The following is a 21,105-nucleotide window of genomic DNA, read 5'->3' as shown; positions in this document are numbered from 1 at the left end:
CACCTCTTACGACACAGTGATAAGAATTGGGTTTCGCCATGATTCTGGGCTGCCCTACACCCTCTCATAGCGCGGCCCAGCGCAGAGTCCCCGTCATCAAGCGATCCTCCAACCCAAGCCTCCGAGTAGCCGGATTCCAGGCGCACACCACTACGCCCAGTGTCCTTTCAACACCTGTGCATTAAGCAAGACAAGTAGGACGTGAAGTCACTCCCAGATCCACTTACACAATGTTTCTGTGGATCATTCAAGGTCGACCACATTCCTTATCTCTTTACACAATGTTCCTTTGGAACAGCAAGCAGGAATATATTTTAATTAACTGCAAGTGAGTGAATTGAGTTGGGAAGAAACAAAAAGCTTTTAAAAAGGTATGAATCCCAACATTCCCTCCTATTGTTACTTTAAGAAACAATGTTTTATTAAATCACAATCAAGCATCTTCTTAACTCATGCCATCAGATGACCCAGCTTCGTGGTGCAGACAGACCACTCCCTGGGAGGAGTTCCATCCTTCGGGGCAGCTCCAGATGGTCTCCATGGCGGTCGAAAGGCTCCCCCTGCACCCCTCTAACCCAGGGAGGGAGCTTCTTGCCCCACTAAAGATGGAATCACATGCCAAACCCTCCTTTCTCTCTCCTCTATCTCCTTCCTCTCCCTCTCTCCTTTCCCTCTTTGTCCCCCTCCCCCTTAATATTCCCTTCAGAGAAGCACGGGTTGTATTTACTAGTGACAAGTCTATAAACGCCATTCCCTCTTCCTCTTTTTCTTTCTCACCTCCTCATACCCCTCCCTCCTGCAGTGTATAGCAACATTTGCTGAGGTGTTGCTATCCCCACCTCCACACCTTCCTTGCTCTTCCCCCCTTCCAAGCTTCCCCTCCCTCCTCCTTCCGTCATCTCTTCCTCCCCTGCCTCCTCTCTCTTTTCTCCCTCCCTACTTTCTCTCGCCTCCTTCCCTCATCTGTTCCTCTCTCTTCCTCCTCTCTCCCCCCCTTAATATCACTGTCAGCGAAGCGCCGGGTTGTATTCGCTCGTACTCTAATAATCTATGCCTGGTGTTGGCTTAATGGTGAGAGTGGTAAGCTTGGGATCCTAGGATCCGGATCCGGACCTGAATTTTTTTTTAAGTGATCCTTCTCCATTGAGAGATAGGGCAAAGCTGATATATAGCATGATATCTCAAAAAGTTATCGACGGATTTGGATGAAACTTGGTGGATAGATTGGGTGTGCGACCATGAAAAATTGACTCGATTTTGATGAAGATCCGAATCCGGATCCGATTACTACAAATTTTTAAGTGATTCTTCACCATTGAGAGATAGGGCCAAAAACGATATAGTATTGTTCAGCATGATATTACAAAAATGTATTGGGCAGATATGTTCTCGGGGATCAGGCATTATGTGGCAGAGGTATGCGCTCCACCGAGTGCCCTTCTAGATTCCTTCTGTTATGTTGACATAGTGCATTGTGCCATAAACTATGACAAAATGTTACAACAGAATTGATTGCAGCTTGATAAAATAAAAAACATAATGTCCTTATGAATATTGAAACATTTCAAACACATAAAATGGTGCATGCATTGATTACATTTCAAAATCATTTTCCCTGTTTTACTCTTCCAGTTTATTTGATTATCAACTCGCAAATACAACCCGCTCTTCGCTGATGGGAATATTAAGGGGAGAGAGGAGTGGAGAGAGAGGGAAGGAAGGGAAAGAGGAGGGAGGGAAAGGAGGGGGAAGGAGGACGGAAGGAAAGGTGAGAGTATGGAAGGGAAGTGGAGAGAGGGATGGGGTGGAAGGGATAGGGATGGAGAGGGAGGGAGAGCAATAGGGGTGGGATAGAAGGGAGAAAGAGGGGGGTAGAGGGGAGGGAAGAGTAGAGAAGAGAAGGGGGGATTCCGGCAGTGGAGAGGCCTAGTTTATCGTCCATCTGAGACATGGCACAAACATTGATTAATCACCCTGCCTGTGAAACACCGGGATGATCGTGTTTCACAGGCAGGGTGATTTATCAAGGTGATGAGTTTTTGGCTGAGTCAGGATTCGAATCCAGGTGAGACAGCTTACAGTGAACATTTGTACCAATCAACTACCCTGCCATAATTTGGCAATGAATTGCTTTAGAAAAACTGAATTGATCCCAGCAGCAGTTCTGACTGCTAAAAAAAAAAATGTAAAGAAAAAAAAAAGCTTTTATTTGTCCAATGAGTACATTATTTGACAGCCCTTCCTCTCTTCATCCCTGGAGGGGGGTTGGCAGGAAGGCAGCTTTAGGGGAGGGAAGGGAAGGTGGCATGAGGGGAGGGAAGGGTGATACAACTTGCCCAAACAGCAACATTTTCTTTTTAACCGCTGGGATCTATATAAAACCAGCGGGGGGGGGGAGGGGCATTGAAAAACCTATTCTATCTACCTGGCTAATTGAAAACTAACCCGTCAGTCCCCTTAACAGAGTGAGAGGGAGAGAGGTAGGAGTGAGAGGGGTGGGAGGGAGAGTAGTGGGAGGGAGAGGGGAGAGGGGAGAGGGGTGGGAGGGAGAGAGGTGGGAGTGAGAGAGGTGGGAGTGAGAGAGGGTGGGAGGGAGAGGGGTGGGAGGGAGAGAGGGAGAGGGGTGGGAGTGAGAGGGGTGGGAGGGGTGGGAGGGAGAGAGGGAGAGGGGTGGGAGGGAGAGAGGTGGAAGTGAGAGGAGTGTGAGGGAGAGTAGTGGGAGGGAGAGGGCTGGGCGAGAGAGAGAGAGAGAGAGAAACAGGAAGAGGGAGAGGACTGGGAGAGAGAGGGAGAGGGAGAGGGCTGGGAGAGGAAGGGAGAGGGGTGGGAGAGTGAGATGTATCAGTACTTATGCCAATGCATGCATACATGGATGCACCGTTGCATGGTTAAGAGGAGTCATCATGTTATCCTCCCAAATTCCGATGCTGTGCTGTGCTGTGCTGTGTTGTGCCTGTGGCTGGGAATAAACTTGTTCTTCCCACTTCAGAGTCTTCGTCTCTAACTATAGTATACATCACAGTGGCGACGAGGATTTCTTCGTGCATCGGCATATTGCAAGAATACACAGTGGGGGATGATTGGGAAGACCACACCGATTGTCTGAAGCAGTTCTTCATGGCAAACAAAATGGACACTGATGAGGAAGCTGAAAGGCGGCGAGCTGTATCACTGACCGCATGCGGCGCTCCGACGTACAACTTTATAAAAGATCTTTTTGCCCCAGCCAAACCTTCTGACAAGTTGTATGAAGAGTTCGTCAATCTCGTGAAAAGACATCATCACCTTAAACCAGCTAAGATAATCTCGAGATATCAATTTTATACCCACCATCTTCAAGATGGTCAATCAGTATCCGAGTTTGTGGCTAATTTACGCCGACTCGCCGAACATTGTGAGTTTACAGATAAACTCGAAGAGATGTTACGTGATCTCTATAATAGGCAGCAATGACGTCTCAATCCTGCGGAAACTCCGTACTGAATCCGACCCTAATTTGGCTAAAGTCATGGAAATAGCCACTGTGCATCTGCAAACTGCCAAGAGCCTGTGTGTGATTTCCATCAAGTCAAAAGTTATCCAGCAGGACCCATCGGTTAACAAGGTAACCTTTGGCTACAAGCAAAAGTGTTTTTGCAAGCCACCAAATTCACCTCCACCTCCTGACGTTTCTGAATCTACCCGGAAGGTTGGGCTAACTTGTTGGCGTCGTGGTGGTTGTCATCAAGCTTTTCAATGTCGGTACAGGAATTATACCTGTGACAACTGTGGTAAGCGGCGACACTTGAAGTGTCATTGCTCTCGATCCAAGTCGAATAACTTGTCTCCTGCTTATCACATTGGGGTGAACCCTGATGCAGTGGACAATGGGTCACAGAGCACAGCCTGCAGCTGAGAAACAAGTGAGGAACTTCATGAGGTTTTCTCTGTTGGAAAAAATAGCTCTGATGCCCCAATTATAGTTGATGTAACAATCGATAAGATCCTGATGAGGATGGAAGTTGATTCCGGCACTTCCAGATCAATTATGAGCGAGAGCAAGTTCACCTCCATCTACCCTCTGAGAAAGGTTCCTGCACTCCGGCCCATATCTATTTACTTGAGAACATACACCAAGGAGGTGGTTCCTGTAGTTGGCTCAGCTAACGTAACTGTAGGATATGGAAACAGCACACATGTCCTACCACTACTGATTGTGTGTGGAGAAGGACCAACCCTATTTGGCTGAGATTGGTTATGAATAATCAGACTCAGTTGGAGTGATGTAAACTGAGTCTCCAACTCTGATGCTGGATACGATACCATGCTCAACAAGCACCCTGGCCTGTTCAGCGATGGTGTTGGCACCTTTGCAGGGCCTAAAGTGAGGATTCATGTTTCTGTAGATGCTCAGCCATTGTTCCATGAGGCTAGACCTGTGCCCCACATGATGCGATCAATGATCGAATGTGAGCTTGACCACCTGCAGAGTGAGGGCATCATCTCACCAGTCGAGTACTCCAACTGGGCAGCTCCTATCATTCTAATACTAAAAGAAGATGGAACAGTGCGCATTTGTGGGGACTACAAAATGACGATCAACCTCGATTCAAAGCTGGATGGCTCCCCTTTTCCAAAAGCAGAGGATCTGTTCACCACTCTCATGGGTGGCCAGATATTCACTAAGCTTGACTTGACCAATGCCTATGCTCAAATGGAAAGGGATGATGATCCCAAGCCCAATACATGCATCAACACTCATCGAGGACTCCACATGTACAACAGATGCCCATTTGGATTAAGCTCTGCTGCACCAATCTCCAACGCAAGATGGAGACATTATTAAAAACTGTACCAAAGACAGTCATATTTCAGGACGACATACAAGTGACTGGCAAGTCACAACATGAACACCTCGAGAACCGAAATGAAGTCCTCAAATGGCTATCACAAGCTGGGTTACGCCTAAGGCATGAGAAGTGTACCTTTATGGCACGTGAGGTTGAATACCTGGGTCATCAAATCCCGTCAAGGCATTTTGACCTCTCCGAGCAAAGTTGAAGCAATTGCGAATGCACCAATGACACAAAACATTTCAGAACTTCGTGCATTCCTGGGTATGTTGACCTACTTTGATAATTTCCTGCCTCAACTAAGTACAACCATCGAGCCTCTACATCTTCTCCTCAGGAAAGGCGTTGTCTGGAAATGGGAAGCTGCCCAAACAAAAGTGTTCAAGGCAGCTAAAACCATGCTGTCCTCCTCGCCATTACTTGTCCATTATGACCCATGCAAGGAACTTGTTCTCAGTTGTGATAGCACTCAATTTGGCATTGGGTGTGTGTTATTGCAAACAAATGGAGCCGGTAATCTCCAGCCTGTTGCATATGCATCACGAACCATATCTGACACTGAACGTCGCTATGCTCAAGTAGAACGAGAGGCATTAGCGTGTGTCTGGGGCACCTTAAAGATGCACCGATATTTCTTTGGAAGACATATTACCATTGAGACTGATTACAAACAATTTTTAGGTCCCCTGTGAGAAACCAGAGCCATTCTGCCCACATCATCAAGTCGTGTACAACGTTGGGCCTTGACTCTTGCCGGTTATGACTATTCATTGGTTTACCACCTGGGTAAGGAAATGTACTGTGCTGACGCACTCAGTCGCTTGCCACTTCCCATAACTATCCCAGAACCTCCACAATCTGTTGATATCCTTCATCTCATGGCTAACGTCATTCATGATGAGATGCCCATCACCACTAAGCAGATTGCTTATGCTACCAATAGCAATCCAGATTTGTCACAAATTAAACGCTGTGTTTTGTCAGGTGATTGGGCATCACGCCAAGAAGGGGCGAAACAATACCTTGTCCAGAAGGATTGGCTCTCTATTGATGCAGACTGCCTGCTTTGGGGTAGCCGAGTGATAATTCCGCCGAAACTCTGCGGGAAAAATTATCAGTGAATTCCACAATGCTCATCCAAGCATAGTCACCATGAAGGCCATGTTTGGTGGCCCAAGCCCATGTTTGGTGGCCTGGTTTGGACATTGACATTGAGTCCGGTGTACGGCATTGTTACACTTGTCAAGCCCACTCGTCACTTGTCAACTTGTTACACTTGCCCAGGACCCGCCACAGTCTCCATTAGCCATGTGGTCATGGCCATCAAAGCCATGGTCCAGACGACACATCGACCATGCTGGTCCATTTCAAGGGAAGCTTTTCCTTCTTGTAGTTGATGTCCACTCCAGATGGATTGAAGCTCTCGTGGTGCCATCCTCATCTTCTGCCGTAACAATTGAAGCTCTACAAACGATGTTGGCACAACATGGCATTCCAAACTCCATTGTATCAGATCATGGATTCTCATTTACGAGTTCAGAGTTTCAGAACTTTAAAAAAACGAATGGTATTAAGCACTACACATCTGCCCCCTACAAACCTGCCAGTAATGGTCAAGCCAAACATGCTGTTCAGATCATGAAGAATGGTCTAAGCTGCAACAAGGAAGGCTCCATTCAATCTCATCTCGCCCGTGTGTTGCTCAACTACCACACCAGACCACATCAAATCACTGGTGGCTTACCTGCCAAGGGAGAGAGGGAGATGGAGTCGGGTGGGAGACAGAGGGGGATGGAGAGGGGTGGGAGAGAGAGGGGTGGGAGAGAGAGGGGGTGGGAGAGAGAGGTGGTGGGAGAGAGAGAGGGGTGGGAGAGAGAGGGTGGGAGAGAGAGGGTGGGAGAGAGAGTGGTGGGAGAGAGAGGGGTGGGAGAGAGAGGGGTGGTGGGAGAGAGAGTGGTGGGAGAGAGAGTGGTGGGAGAGAGAGGGGTGGGAGAGAGAGGGGTGGGAGAGAGCGGTGGGAGAGAGGGGTGGGAGAGAGGGGTGGGAGAGAGGGAGGGAGAGGGGTGGGAGAGGGAGAGGGAGAGAGAGGGAGAGAGAGAGAGAGAGAGAGAGAGAGAGAGAGAGAGAGAAGAGTTGGGAGAGAGAGAGGAGGGAGAGGCCATGATGTTCAGGACACCTTTCTGTTTTTCTAATTTGTATTTATCTTTGTCGAAATCACGAGTCGTGCCATGAAAGAACATTGTAATAAAAGGGGAAATGTGGTGAAAAATAAAATTGCAGCTTCAGCAAGCCAGCAATCGCCTAATACACCGCAGAACAATGCAGGCAAGTAGCCCATGAACATTTTTCAAGTCGATTGACATGCAGCATTCAGTGATAGTGCAAATATTGTAGTGTGCATCCCAATTGGTTTAAGCACTCCAACGAAAGAGTTGTGAAGGAACCGCAGGCTTGGTAAGCGAAGAGTGAGTGCTGAGCTGTCACATTAAACACATGTTTCACGGAGACATCTATAACATCAAATATGTCCAAGTTGGACAAATGCATACTGTTCTTCGCAGTCAGAACTGCTGCTAAGTTCATTGCTGGACTTTATATTTTGTAATTTGGCTTTGTTTAAGAGATTTTTGAGGTTATGGAACGTGCAGAAATGAAATAAAGCCATGAATGCTGGTGTCCCCGGGAATTTATAAGCATTGCAATGTGTCCAGCGATTCTTAGGTTTTTTTGTTCGTTTTCTTTTTTGTATACATTGTTGAGGCTCATGTGAGAGCTAACACACAGAATGCACAACAAGGGAGGAAGGTGACAAGAGGGGCCAGAGAGGGAAGGACAAAAAAGTGGGGAACAGAGACATTAGGAGATCTGTAGAAGGGAGAGAGATGGGGCAGGGAGCATGGGGTAAACAAGATGGACACTACAGGGACTTTCAGGACCTTACATGACAGGAAACTTCCAGGAAGGAAAGCAGGGAATTTGAAGGAGGTGGGATTGGGGTGGATTAATGTGGGAAGAAACATTGTGGTTTTGGACGGGAGAAGAAAAGATGTGGTGGTGAACAGCTGCTTTGAAGACTTGGAAGAGAGAATGGAATTGAAGGGAATGTGGGAGTTTATTCCAAAGGCCAGAAAAAAAGAGGAATGAAAGAGTGAAGGTGGGCAGTGATTTCTGATTTTGGTAGTTTTACCAGAAGGGGGTTGATAACAGATTTTGAACGCCCTGCTGAAATATCAGGGGACATACCACAGAGAGTTGAGGGGGGGGGTGAGACCGGAGAGGAGACGATAGAAGAGAGAATGACCACCAACCTGCCTGTCGTGAGAGAGCGAGAGGCCCAAAGACTCAGCCTCACCGTGGGAGATACCAATGATCCTAAATGCCCTGGTTTCCACAGCGTGAGGCCGAGAAAGGTGAGAGGCGGTAGCACCAGACCAGAGGGGAGAGCAGTACTTCATCAGGCTGTGGATGAAAGCTTTGTATGTGGTCAAGAGCTCAGGTGTGCCAAGGAAGGACTTTGCACGATGGAGGATGCCCATTTGGCGAGTGACTTCGGAGGCCAAGTTGGAAACGTGGCTTTCCCCGGAAAGATCATGGCAGATAGTGACACCCAGAAGCTTGAATGAAAGGACTTCTTCAAGAGGACTGTAGAGAGAGAAGATGAGGGGGTTTCCAGACGGTCCTTTCGGAGAGACTTGTCAGGATTGAAAGACATGTTCCATGTGTTGGACCAGCTTGTGATTTAATACAGATCCGCAGAGAGTGAAGAGGCTGCTGCTTGCCGATCTCAGGGATGAAGGTACGGCAGAGGGTGTAGTCATCAGCTAAGAGATAAAAAGGATTTTCCAGAGAGTCAGAGAGATCACTGAAGAAAACCAGAAAAACAACAGGGCTCAGAACGCTGCCCTGAGGAACTCCAGCCTGGACAGGAAGAGGAGATGAGAGAACTCCATTAAGGGCCACATGTTGGCTATGACAGGAGAAGTCTGCGAGCCATGAGTGAAGATGGCTTTGGATTCCATTGGAGGAGAGTTTGGTGAGCAGGGCAGGGTGCCAGACCGTGTCAAAAGCATGCGATATGTTTAAGGATATGGCTCTGATTTCATGTCTAGCATTGAGGATCTCCATGCATTGTTGGGAGAGCAGAATCAGCATATTCAAGGTAGAGTGACCTGATCTGAAACCAAATTGATGATCGGAAATCAAGCCATTGGAGAAGAGGAAGGATTTAATGTCTGAAGCGATGATGGTTTCCAGAACCTTGCTGATGATTGTGAGAAGGCTGATTGGTGTATAGTTTCAGGGAAGTATTTTTGCACCTTTTTAATGCAGAGCGGTAATGTTTTCTAATTTCCAAACAGCTGTCAGATGTCCTTGAGCAAATGAGAGGGTGAACAGAACAGAGAGGTTGAGCTACAGCAGAGGAGCAGGTTTTTAAGACACGTGGGCTGATGCTGTCTGCAGAGTCTGAGTCGAGGTTTGACAGCAAGTTCTCCACTTTGTTATGAGAAAAGGACACAAAGTCCAGGGACCGCTGGGTGTGACTAGGTAAGGTGGGTACAGAAAGCAATGGGTTTGGAACACAAGATTTAAATGCAAACACGTCGTTTAGGCATTCAGCCTTTTCACGTGTGGTGTCAGCTGTGCCATCATTTGAGGTAAGGTAAGGAATGGAGGGGGAACATACACCAGAAACAGATTTAACTCAACACCACCAGGATTTGGAGGAGGGAGAGAGGTTGGAGAGTTCAGACTTGAGATTAGAAAGATGTTGTTTTCTGGCTCTCCAAAGGGTAGACACACACTTGTTCCGTCCGAGCTTTATGGAAGGAACTAAATTACCTTCAGTTGGTTTTGCATTCCATGAAGCATAGGCAAGTTGTTTCAGGACAACTGCCTCACCACACGCTTCAGTGTACCATGGGCGGGAGGAAGAGTAGGACAACTGAAGACGAGAGGGGATAAATCTGTGCATGAGGGAGAGCATGTTTCTTTGAAAGAATTCCCAGGATGAGTTGATGTTGGAGAAAGTAGAGATAGGAGACCAGTCTATAAGTTTGAGGGCTGCTTGAAGACCCTGCCAGTTGGCTTGAGTGAAATGCTGACGTGGTTCTCTAATATCAGCCAGAGAGATGTCGACTTTGACAAGTATGTTTTCACATGAACCAATTGGAGCTGAGGAAGAACAACAGATATTTTCATGGAAATTGGTCAAAATCTGATCCAGAAGAGATGCAGTAGGAAAAAACAAACTTTATCATTAAGAAATGGTTGCGGCCTGTTCCAAGTCAAAGCATGGTGGAGCAGGCCAAAAAAATGGAGTCGCATGGGGAGGAGTTGGAGGCAATCATCAAGGTTTTCGATGAGGAGAGCAGTGAAGAGGAGGAAGATGTGGCGAGGCCCAACCTGACCATAAAGTTCCTGGTTGAGGTTCTGTGGGATATTGGGACAGTCTCTGACAGGTTGTAAGATGCCGACTCATTGATGGAGCTGTGCGTCCGTTTCAAGAGGGGGTTGGATGATGTTTTGCTCCTATATAAAAGCGCTACACACAAACATGTAGCACTCAGCTGTCGATTACCTATTTTTTTCATTCTGGCCCCTCCACCTCAACACCATCAGCACCCTCATCTGCGTTCCCTTTGGCGCAGGACTCATCAGCACCCTCACATGCACCTTTTTCAGAGGAGTTTACTGGATTCTAACTCATGATCATGATCATTATCATCGTCATCATCACATCAAAAGTTTTGTCGTATCTGACATAAAAATTGAAAGCAGTACCTGCTGTTGTGTTTTTTCTTGAATTATAAGCACTTTTAATGAAACTGTAATTGTGTGCATTAATGTTCGTAAAAAATTTTAATTTTTTTCCTTGTGAATCATGAAGCGCCGGGAACCGATCCCCATTTTTCCCATTGAAACAATTCCCCGACGTTCGTGGATTTGACATTCATGGCATTTTTCATGAATATATTCACCACGAATGTTGGGGTCTTCCCATCCATCACTGATGGCATGTGCATAAATAGATAATATATGTTTGCAAGCAACGCCGAGTCTCTCAAGGCTGAATGGTGTGAAAATGCAGAAGGGTCACCTGTTATCACCAACAAACTATAACTACAGGAAACACTCACAGGATCAAACGAAATGGTGCTAAATTCCGGCATTGCAATGCAGCCCACAGGAATCCTTCTCATTTGTTTGGCAACAACGTCAGTTCCCAGTACAGGTTTGGGCAGGAATTTGTAATTTGTTCAGGGTGCCGACGATAGTTCACCTTCTCTTCGCAAAGGACACTGTGGGATCTTTAACATCCACAACTAATGCTAGCAGACAGGATGCCAAATTTAATGTCTATCTGAGAGATGGCACACACATTGATGAACCACCCTGCATGCGAAACACTGAGATGACAGTTTGTAGCTCAGCCAGGATTCAAACCCAGGCGAGACAGCTTCGAGGAAAGTGTGCATACCAATAGGCCATCATGTCATCCCAGAAAATCTGGTGAAGCTGGTAATGGACAAAAACAAAATTGCTTGAAGACTGGAGGAAAAAAAAATGGACATTAATTCTGCTGACAAAGAAAAGAGACCTTGAATACAAACACGATATAATTACAGTATTGCAACAATATTGTATGCAAGCAATGTTATGCTTTACATCCTCAATGACCATATAAAACCTTACCTTTAATTAAAATTGCTGCCAAAACAACCTGGATCTCTAAAAGTACGTGGCTCTTGACGTCAGATCAATAACACAAGGCAAATAAGAGAAATGCAAGGGGTTTATCAAAACCATTTACTTATTTTCCTTTGGTGATAAGAAAGCTTTTTACTTTGTTCGACATTGTAATTTATGGGAGGATTTCCAAGAAATTGGTATACTATAACCGTTGCTATTGTTTATGAGAGAATCATATAAAAGGACAAACAGCAATGGTAAGACCAGACGAAGGAGATAATGAGTGGTTTGATATTTGTAAAGGTGTAAGGCTGGCCTGCATCCTACATCAATGGACTATTTAATTTCACTGTGGAATAGATCATGTGGAAAGTGCCTGATAAAGGGAATGGTGGTCTGTCAGTGTCAATACGGGCAACAAAGATTAACAATTTAAGACACAGATGGTACCACTTTGATTGCAGAAGTGCAGAAAATTTAAAGGAACTGGTTGGAAAGAGTACAGCCAGAGTGTTGGAATAGGACTTTGGATGAATCCCAAAATATTTTTTTCATAGTTTTTGGACACAACTCACTGGTTGGATACTTGGATTACAGACTGATGTATGAGCGATTGAAAAGTGACATGTTTTACTTTCTGAAGAGCCATGGTGATTGTGAATGGTCGATGTTCAGAAAGCATAGGGAGGAGGCTGGCCATCTCGGTATTGACAGAATTTCAAAAGGTTTGGAGGGACTTGAGGTACAAGTAGAAACATCATTGATGGCTACAATAACAAAGGAAAGTATAATAAATAAGTTGAACATCAAGAAAGCTCTGAATGACACCTTTGTTGAGAGAATCATGACATACTTTGACCATATGTAACCAAATTACAAGAAGATGAATTTGAAAAGGTTATAATGCAAGGAAAATGCATCCTTTCAAATGGATTGACCAAATAAGGAGACATTTTGCAGCAGAAGCGGATATTTTGGTCTTGCACCCTCTGCCCTCCATGTTTTGTCACTCCCCAAACCCCCCCCCCCCCCAGGTATCTGCAGGATGCACACGGTTCAACAGCAAACCCCATCCGAGTGAAACTTCCAAAATCCAGACCCACTGCTCCCCTTCATTCATTTGTTCATCTTTTTTTTCCTGCCTATGAAACCAACTTCCAGATTATCTTTAATCTCATTCTTCCCTCCAGGTCTTCAAGGCAGCTGTTGACCACTATCTCAAATGATCCCCCATCCAAAACCATGATCTTTTGTACACCCATTAAACCACCACCCTACCCCTTCCAGAATTTTGCTTCAGTATCCATCTTGTCCACCCATTGTGTTCTCCCTTACCCCTCATCATTCCCCTCAGGGGTGCAAATTAACATTTTTATCCACCGGCCAGCAGGGCCGGTGACTAGAAAAAGTTACCGGCCCAGCAGAATTTCTACCGGCCTGATAAAATAAAGACAAAAGTCACAAATTTGATATCAAACACTTTTAATATACTCATACGAGTGAGTTTGATGAGTGAGGTTGGTTGGATGAGTGAGTTTGATGGATGAGGTTGGTTGGATGAATTACAGTGGTACCTCTACTTACGAATGTCTCTACATACGAATGTTTCAGGTTACGAAGCGCCTGAACGGGAAAATATTGCCTCTAGTTACGAAGGCGTTTCAGGATACGAAGTCAAAAATACAGTACAGTACGCGCTGCTTTTCGCTGCTCCCAGAGTTTCCCGAACGTAAACAAACTTGTAGCTGCTCTGCCATTGGCTATCGCCTAAAATCTGCCTGGCAACCCTTTGCGTATGCGTGTATCCCAGCATGCTCTTCGTGTCCCCGTCCCGCTCTGTAAATATAGTTATACTGTATACAGTCTATGGTCCCACTACGAAGTGCTCGGACAGTGTTACAGTACAGTACGCGTGTGGATTACAGTAACTTTTATTCACAATGGACCCCAAGAAAGCAATGAAGAAAAGTGGACAAGGAGAAAAGAAGAAGAAGAGAGTTTTTCTGGCCATACAAACAAAGCAAGAGATAATAGAAAGGTATGAAAAGGGGATGCGTTTGATTGATCTCGCAAAAGAATATGGCCGTAATATATCTACGATCGGCACGATAATCAAACAAAAGGAAGCCCTAAAAGCTACGGCTCCTTCCAAAGGCCTCTCTGTCATTTCCAAGAGGAGGTCGGCAGTGAACGATGAGATGGAGAGGTTGTTACTCGTGTGGATAAAGGAGAAAGAGATCGCTGGTGACACAGTGACAGAGGCCATAATTTGCGCAAAGGCAACCGCCATCTTCACTGACCTCGTGAAGGAGTATACAGGCGAGGGAAATTCGGCGCAAGGACTACACCAGGAGTTTAAGTCATCGCGTGGGTGGTTCGAGAAGTTTAAAAGGAGGACTGGACTTCACTCTGTTCTTCGCCATGGCGAGGCATGTAGCGCCGACCACGAAGCGGCCGGCGAATTTGTGCAAAAATTCAAACAATTGATGATCGATGAAGCCTACGTTGCACAGCAAGTTTTTAATTGTGACGAGACGGGCCTTTTTTGGAAAAAGATGCCGCGCCGCACCTTCATTACAATAGAGGAGAAGAAAATGCCGGGCCACAAGCCCATGAAGGACCGCCTTACGCTTGCCCTTTGCGCCAATGCCAGCGGGGACTGCAAAATCAAGCCCCTGCTGGTGTACCACTCCGAAAATCCCAGAGCATTCAAGACTCACAAAATATTAAAAGAAAAACTTAAGGTTCTATGGAGGGCAAATGCCAAGGCCTGGGTCACCGGACAATTTTTTGTTAAGTGGGTCAATTCGGTTTTTGGCCCTGCTGTTAAGGGGTACCTAGAGGAGAACAATCTCCCCTTCAAGTGCCTCCTCATTCTCGATAATGCCCCTGCCCACCCGCCCAGCCTCGAAGATGATATCCTGGAGGAGTTCTCGTTTATTAAGGTGCTGTACCTCCCACCTAACACCACCTCTATCCTCCAGCCCATGGACCAACAAGTCATTGCAAACTTCAAAAAACTCTACACAAAACACCTGTTCAGGAGGTGTTTTGACATCACTGAAAACACCCAGCTTACCCTTCGTGAGTTTTGGAAGGAGCACTTCGATATTGTTGTTTGCCTCAAGATGATCAACATGGCCTGGCAGGAGGTGACCAGACGTAGCCTTAATGCAGCTTGGAAAAAGCTGTGGCCTGATGCTGTTGCCCCACGAGATTTTGAGGGGTTCGAGGTGGAGAGTGAAGTTGACGAAATTATTTCACTGGGAAAGGGCATGGGTCTTGAGGTGGATGACGAGGACATCAACGAGCTGATTCAGGAGCACAACGAGGAGCTTTCGACGAAGGAGCTGCAGGAATTGGAGGTGATGCAACACACCGCGGTGCAGGAGGAGTTCAAAGAGGACGAGGAGGAGGAGGAGGAGGAGGAGGCAGCCATTATTCCATCAGCCCAAATCAAAGACATTTTAGGAAAATTCCATGAAGTCTCGGAATTTGTTAAAAAGAATCACCTGGAAAAAGTGTTCACAAGTCGGGCTATCGCGCACTATGACGATATCTGCCTCGCGCATTTCCGACGGATTGTTAAAAGCCGGCAAAAGCAGACGTCATTGGATCAATTCTTCACGAAACGCGAGGCAAAAAACACTGCTGATAAGGACCAGTAAACAAAGAGGCCAAAAAGTCACGAGAATAGCAGTTAAAAGGTAAATGAATATTTTTATTATTACCTTTATTCTTTGTTTTTTACATTATGTGCCTCTCGTTTTATGTTTATTGTGCGGTAATCTAATTTTAACATGTATTTGTTTCATGTTCTGCTGCATTTTTATGATTTATTAAAAAAAAAATGTCCGAATTTTGCGGGGCTTGGAACGGATTAGCGCATTTACATTCAAAAGGCGTCTCTACTTAGGAAGGTTTCAGGTTACGAAACTACTCCCAGAACGAATTAAATTCATAAGTAGAGGTACTACTGTAGTTTAATGGAGGAGGTTTGCAGATGAGTGAGTTTGATGGAGGAGGTTGGGTGGATGAGTGAGTTGGATGGATGGATGAGTGAGTTTGATGAGTGGTGGGATGATGCAGGGAGGAAGTTGTGGGAGATGGGGGGGACCTTTTTTGTGTGGGTGATGGGGGCAGGGGGGTTGTGAGTAGTGCTGGGGGGGGGGATTTTTGTGGGTCATGGGGTGGTTGTGGCTGATGGACGATGGGGGGCTGGGGGGGGGTTGTGGGTGATGGATGATGGGGTAGAGGGGGGGGGGTTTGGTTGATGGACAATGGTGGGGGTACTACTCGTCCACCCAACATCACATATAAACTCACTCATCCACCTAACCTTACTCATAAAACTCACTTATTCACCCAACCTCACCCATCAAACTCACTCATTCATCCAACTCACTCATTAACCCAAAAGCCTCATCAAACGCACTCATTCACCTAACCTCACCCATGAAACTCACTCATTTAACCAACCTGGGCATAGTGTTGGGCACCGATAACCAAAAAGTTAACTTCGATAACGATAATCCGATAACCCCAATTTTAAGTCCGACAACGATAATCCAGTAATTATGATACAAAGTTATCGGAAGTTAACGATAATCCGATAACGATAACTAATTTTTAACAAGGATTCAAAAAAACAAGGAAAAAACCTTCAAAACCCATAGAAAAGGCTTATTTATGCGAAACCCAAGAATAAAACTAGAGGGGGAGCACTCGGTAGAGTGCAAAACCTCCGCCGCCAATACTGCTTGGTCACTCAAGTGAACCTGATATCCTATTCATTCAATTTGATGTCAACAGTGCTCACAGAGTTATAGTTTGCAACTTTCGCTTTTACTTTTTACATACTCAATTCATTCGTCATTACTAGATTCCTTGAGACAGAGATTGATTTTACGTGGGTATATCCACCTGAAGTTCCAAAATCAGCCGCAATTATAATTTTGGCATGTTTTTTTTGTTGGAAATCACTTATAACATGTAGAAATGCAAAACAAAAGAAATCGAAATTTTGTTGAAAAAAAGTTGCAAAAAAATTTTTCTCTAACAATTTTTTTTTGGGGGGGTTGAAAATCATTTAAAACATGTCGAAATGAAAAAAAAAATTGAAATATATTTTTCAAATTGGCCGCCATAGCGGCCATATTGGATTTTGGACCAAGTCCAAAAATGAATGGCATGATCCTTGGACCAGACCTAACCCCCCACCAAGTTTCGTCGAAATCCGCCAAGGAGTTTTTCAGTAATACTGTTCACAAACAAACAAACAAACAAACAGAAAGGGGTGAAAACAGTAACCTCCGATCTTCGATGGCGGAGGTTAATAAGCATTTTGCGTCTTTTTAGAGTCTATGAGTCGTCACACACACAGCACACACACAGCACGTTTAACCGGACGGAGTCCAACATGCACTGGTAGGTTAACGGGACGGGTCAAGGACACAATGTGAATCCAACAAACAAAGTAATGTCCATTTCTTACCGAAAGAGCAGCAGGAAAGAGCGCACACAAACAGGAAGGCAACGTTAATTCAAACATGAGAGGAACGACCTTACAAACACACCGAGAACAGTTACAAACATGGTGCGACGGTATCTCCACGCCTCACCACTAATGTCCGATTGTCCGTCGCTCTGCCAAAGGTTAGACCGTCCTTGTGTTTAAATTAACCGAACCCAGTACCTGCAGAGCCTCGCATCCGCATGGCTGAGGAAGTCGCCATTGCAAGGCTTCTTTTTCTTTTTCTTCTTCTTCCTTCTTCTTCTTCCTCTCAGTCTCTTCTTCCATTTTTCTTCACGCGGTGGCTGTAGTTTCGTGTAGAAGATGCTTAGCAGGCAGACACGAGCGGGGGAACAGTCGAGCCGGGCTGTGTTGCACAAGCGCGAGCGCGGGCGTACTTTGCCCGCAGCTCTCCTTTATTACGTACTCAGCACACTCACAAGCCGGGCGACTACGGCATCACTACAACGCCTCAGGCGGCGCGCACTCCTTATATTCCTGGCAGACACGATGACCACGACGACCACTCCTCCCATCATCATGCCCCGCCCTGCATGCCCGCAGGCTATACCACACTCCTCCCTCCTAAAACTATGATTATTAAATGATCACCATCATAATAAGCATAAACAGCACGAAGTACTACGGTATAACAGTAGACAAGGTACAAAAAAGAAAACAGCGAAGTATAAAAGCACATCACATCATATAACGCGTGGAAGCGAGCTAGTGGAGCTGCCACGGCCAGGTTCCGAAGACGGAGGTGCACACAGCACCTACCAAACTCTGACCGCGTTACCGATATGAAGCAGCAAGGCGAGAAGCACAGCAGCACTACACAGCGGAAACGCCCCCAGGCGGCTCATGCTTACATGGCCTTCGGCGAGGCCGCGGCGATCTCCCGAGCAAACCTCCCCCGGCACCATCAAACGCCTCCGGCCCACAAGGCGGCACACCTCCCCCAGGCAGACCTGAAGCAGATAAACATTCCGAGGCCGGAAGCCCGCTGTCTGGAAGCCGTGGCGCCAGCGCCAGACTCGATTGACCTTGGATGGGGGCGCTGAACAGCGCCGCTGGCTGGACGCAACCAGTGCTCCACAACAACCCATGCACCACAATCAGTTGAGATGCCAACGCCCGTCTAAACGGCCTTGAGCGAACACAGAGAGCTGCGCCCCCGGCGCCAGGCACGTCTGACCCTGCCACAACCAGAGGTGGGGGTAACGCCGACCAGCGCACCAGTCCTGGCTCCAAGTGGACCCCCGAGACCCACACGGCAGGTAGACGGTAGCAACTCCATGCAAACCACACTTCAACCATAGGCTCGTCATAAATCACTAAGAACATCATTTGAACCATTGCAAACTCATTTTTCCGTACAGCGCGTTCTTTCGGCAAAATCCCTGCACATGACAAAGCAACTACCCGCGGCCCGGGGCAATGGAAGGCCAACCCAACCTTTTTATTCGCCACCACCGCTCCCAAAGCCACCACATCACATTGACCATACTGCAAAACCCACCGATTGATCTCAGCCAAACCCATTCTCACACGGGAACTGCTGGCATTTATTTCAACAACGTTAAACCGCATCACTCGAGCAATGAAAAACAAATATGCAATGAACAGCAACCCACAACCCACATCACGAGTCCGTCTCTTGGTTGTTGACTCGATGTTGTGACTCGCGACTTCCTTTAACGCCACGGGCTCACCGCAACCCATTGAAGCTGCCCGAACAACACAGGCGCACCTCGCACCATGAACACAGCCGACGCGCGAGAGCTCATCGCGAGAGCTGGCACGGCTCCTGCTGCTTCCGCACCGCACACCACTGTTGCAGGCAGCAACGAACGGCCGCTCCCGTTGCATCGATGCGTGTTCCGCTCCCGCCGCCAGAACCTCGCCCTCGGGTCTCGATGAAAGCATCGAAGAGAGCACCGGCACACCTGGAGGTACGAACTGGAGATCCAGCCCAAGGTGCGCCAGCCAGCCCCGACCCAAAAGGGCGGGCCCCTCCCCTCACACCACGAACCTCGGAAGCGCAACCCGCTGGTCCCACTGGGCAATCACGACGTGTGCCCCGCCAACCGCCGGCAGCGCTTCACCGGCACACGCGTGCGATGCGAGGGCAGCACGAGTGGATTCAACTCGACACCCGATCAGTGCCCCGATCGCTTCGACATTCACTGGCATCGGTCCTGTCACCGTAGGACCAACTGAAACCAAGCTCAACATGGGCAGCATCAGTGCCCCGGTCACCTCAACCTCCCCTGCCACTGATCTTGTCATCTCCGGATCAATTGGAAGCAGGTCTAACACCGGCAGCATCTCCCGCTCCGGGTCGCTGGAATCTCTGTGCCCCGGCTGCAAAACTCGACCCGGGGCGTCACCGTGCACGCCATGCACTGAACACCATGCCAGCAGTAGGTCTTGACCCGGGACGGAAGGACCGCTTCGCACACCGCCATCAATGACTGTCATGATGGGCGATGACTCTCGGCATACACACCGTCGACGCCCCCGAGTGCTCAGACCGCCGTCCGAGTGATCGTATTGCAAAAGCCATCCACGACCCGCGCCGCAGACCTTGCGCGCGGCCGTACGCGCCTGGCACATCGCGCTGACCTCCGGACCACCTGCTGCGCACCGATCATCGAGACCCCGGACATTCTTCAGAGCTTGCGCGACATCCAACGCCGCGCTCGAGCCGAACCGCGTGTCCTCGTTCTTTAGCCGTGGCTTTGCAGAAATCATTCCCCCGATTTGTCGTGCCTCAATAAAACGAACACTGAGCGCGGCCGTTGCCCACTCGACGTGGCCGAAGTCGACTCCGACGAAGGCGGGCACGTGTTCGTGCGCCGTGCACCGACTCCCTGTCATGCCTGAGCTGGACCGCGCTGGCGAGCCTCCTGGCTCCGGAGCCTGTGCGCGCGCGAGCGAACCTGCGACACGCTCTTCGCGATGCGTACTCCTCCGGAACCTCGAACCACGCAAGGTGCGCTGAGTTACTCGCTGCCACGCCGAACCCAGCCACCACCCTGCACACGCCGATCCGAAGATCCACGTCAGCCAACTGTAGTGTCGTGTAGAAGATGCTTAGCAGGCAGACATGAGCGGGGGCACAGTCGAGCCGGGCTGTGTTGCACAAGCGCGAGCGCGGGTGTACTTTGCCCGCAGCTCTCCTTTATTACGTACTCAGCACACTCACAAGCCGGGCCACTACCGCATCACTACAACGCCTCAGGCGGCGCGCACTCCTTATATTCCTGGCAGACACGATGACCACGACGACCACTCCTCCCATCATCATGCCCCGCCCTGCATGCCCGCAGGCTATACCACATGCACTGAGTCCAACATGCACTGGTAGGTTAACGGGACGGGTCAAGGACACAATGTGAATCCAACAAACAAAGTAATGTCCATTTCTTACCGAAAGAGCAGCGGGAAAGAGCGCACACAAACAGGAAGGCAACGTTAATTCAAACATGAGAGGAACGACCTTACAAACACACCGAGAACAGTTACAAACATGGCGCGACGGTATCTCCACGCCTCACCACTAATGTCCGATTGTCCGTCGCTCTGCCAAAGGTTAGACCGTCCTTGTGTTTAAATTAACCGAACCCAGTACCTGCAGAGCCTCGCATCCGCATGGCTGAGGAAGTCGCCATTGCAAGGCTTCTTTTTCATTTTCTTCTTCTTCCTTCTTCTTCTTCCTTCTTCTTCTTCCTCTCAGTCTCTTCTTCCATTTTTCTTGACGCGGTGGCCTGATTCAGCATTACCTTGTAAAACAAGTAATCTATAATCATGTACATTTTTCTCCACATTGATAATTAGTTCGGCGAAATGCGACCCGGAAACGATTAAAATGTTATCGGACAAAAAAAATTAACGGACATTATCAGACTAAAAAAATCGAGTTCTCGGAATATCGCTTTTGTGCCCAACACTGCAACCTGGGCATGAGAAAATGCGCCCGAACCGCGCCAAAACCGTCAAATCTCGCGCAATCTCGCGGGATTTGGAACGAGATGAAAACAGACAAAATGGCCGCCGCAGAATTGC

This window comes from Eptatretus burgeri, chromosome 1, assembly GCF_056783735.1.
Source record: "Eptatretus burgeri isolate ZD-2024b chromosome 1, Ebu_testis_v1, whole genome shotgun sequence".
In the NCBI taxonomy this organism is placed as follows: Eukaryota; Metazoa; Chordata; class Myxini; order Myxiniformes; family Myxinidae; genus Eptatretus; species Eptatretus burgeri.
Note: the sequence above shows the minus strand (reverse complement) of the source record.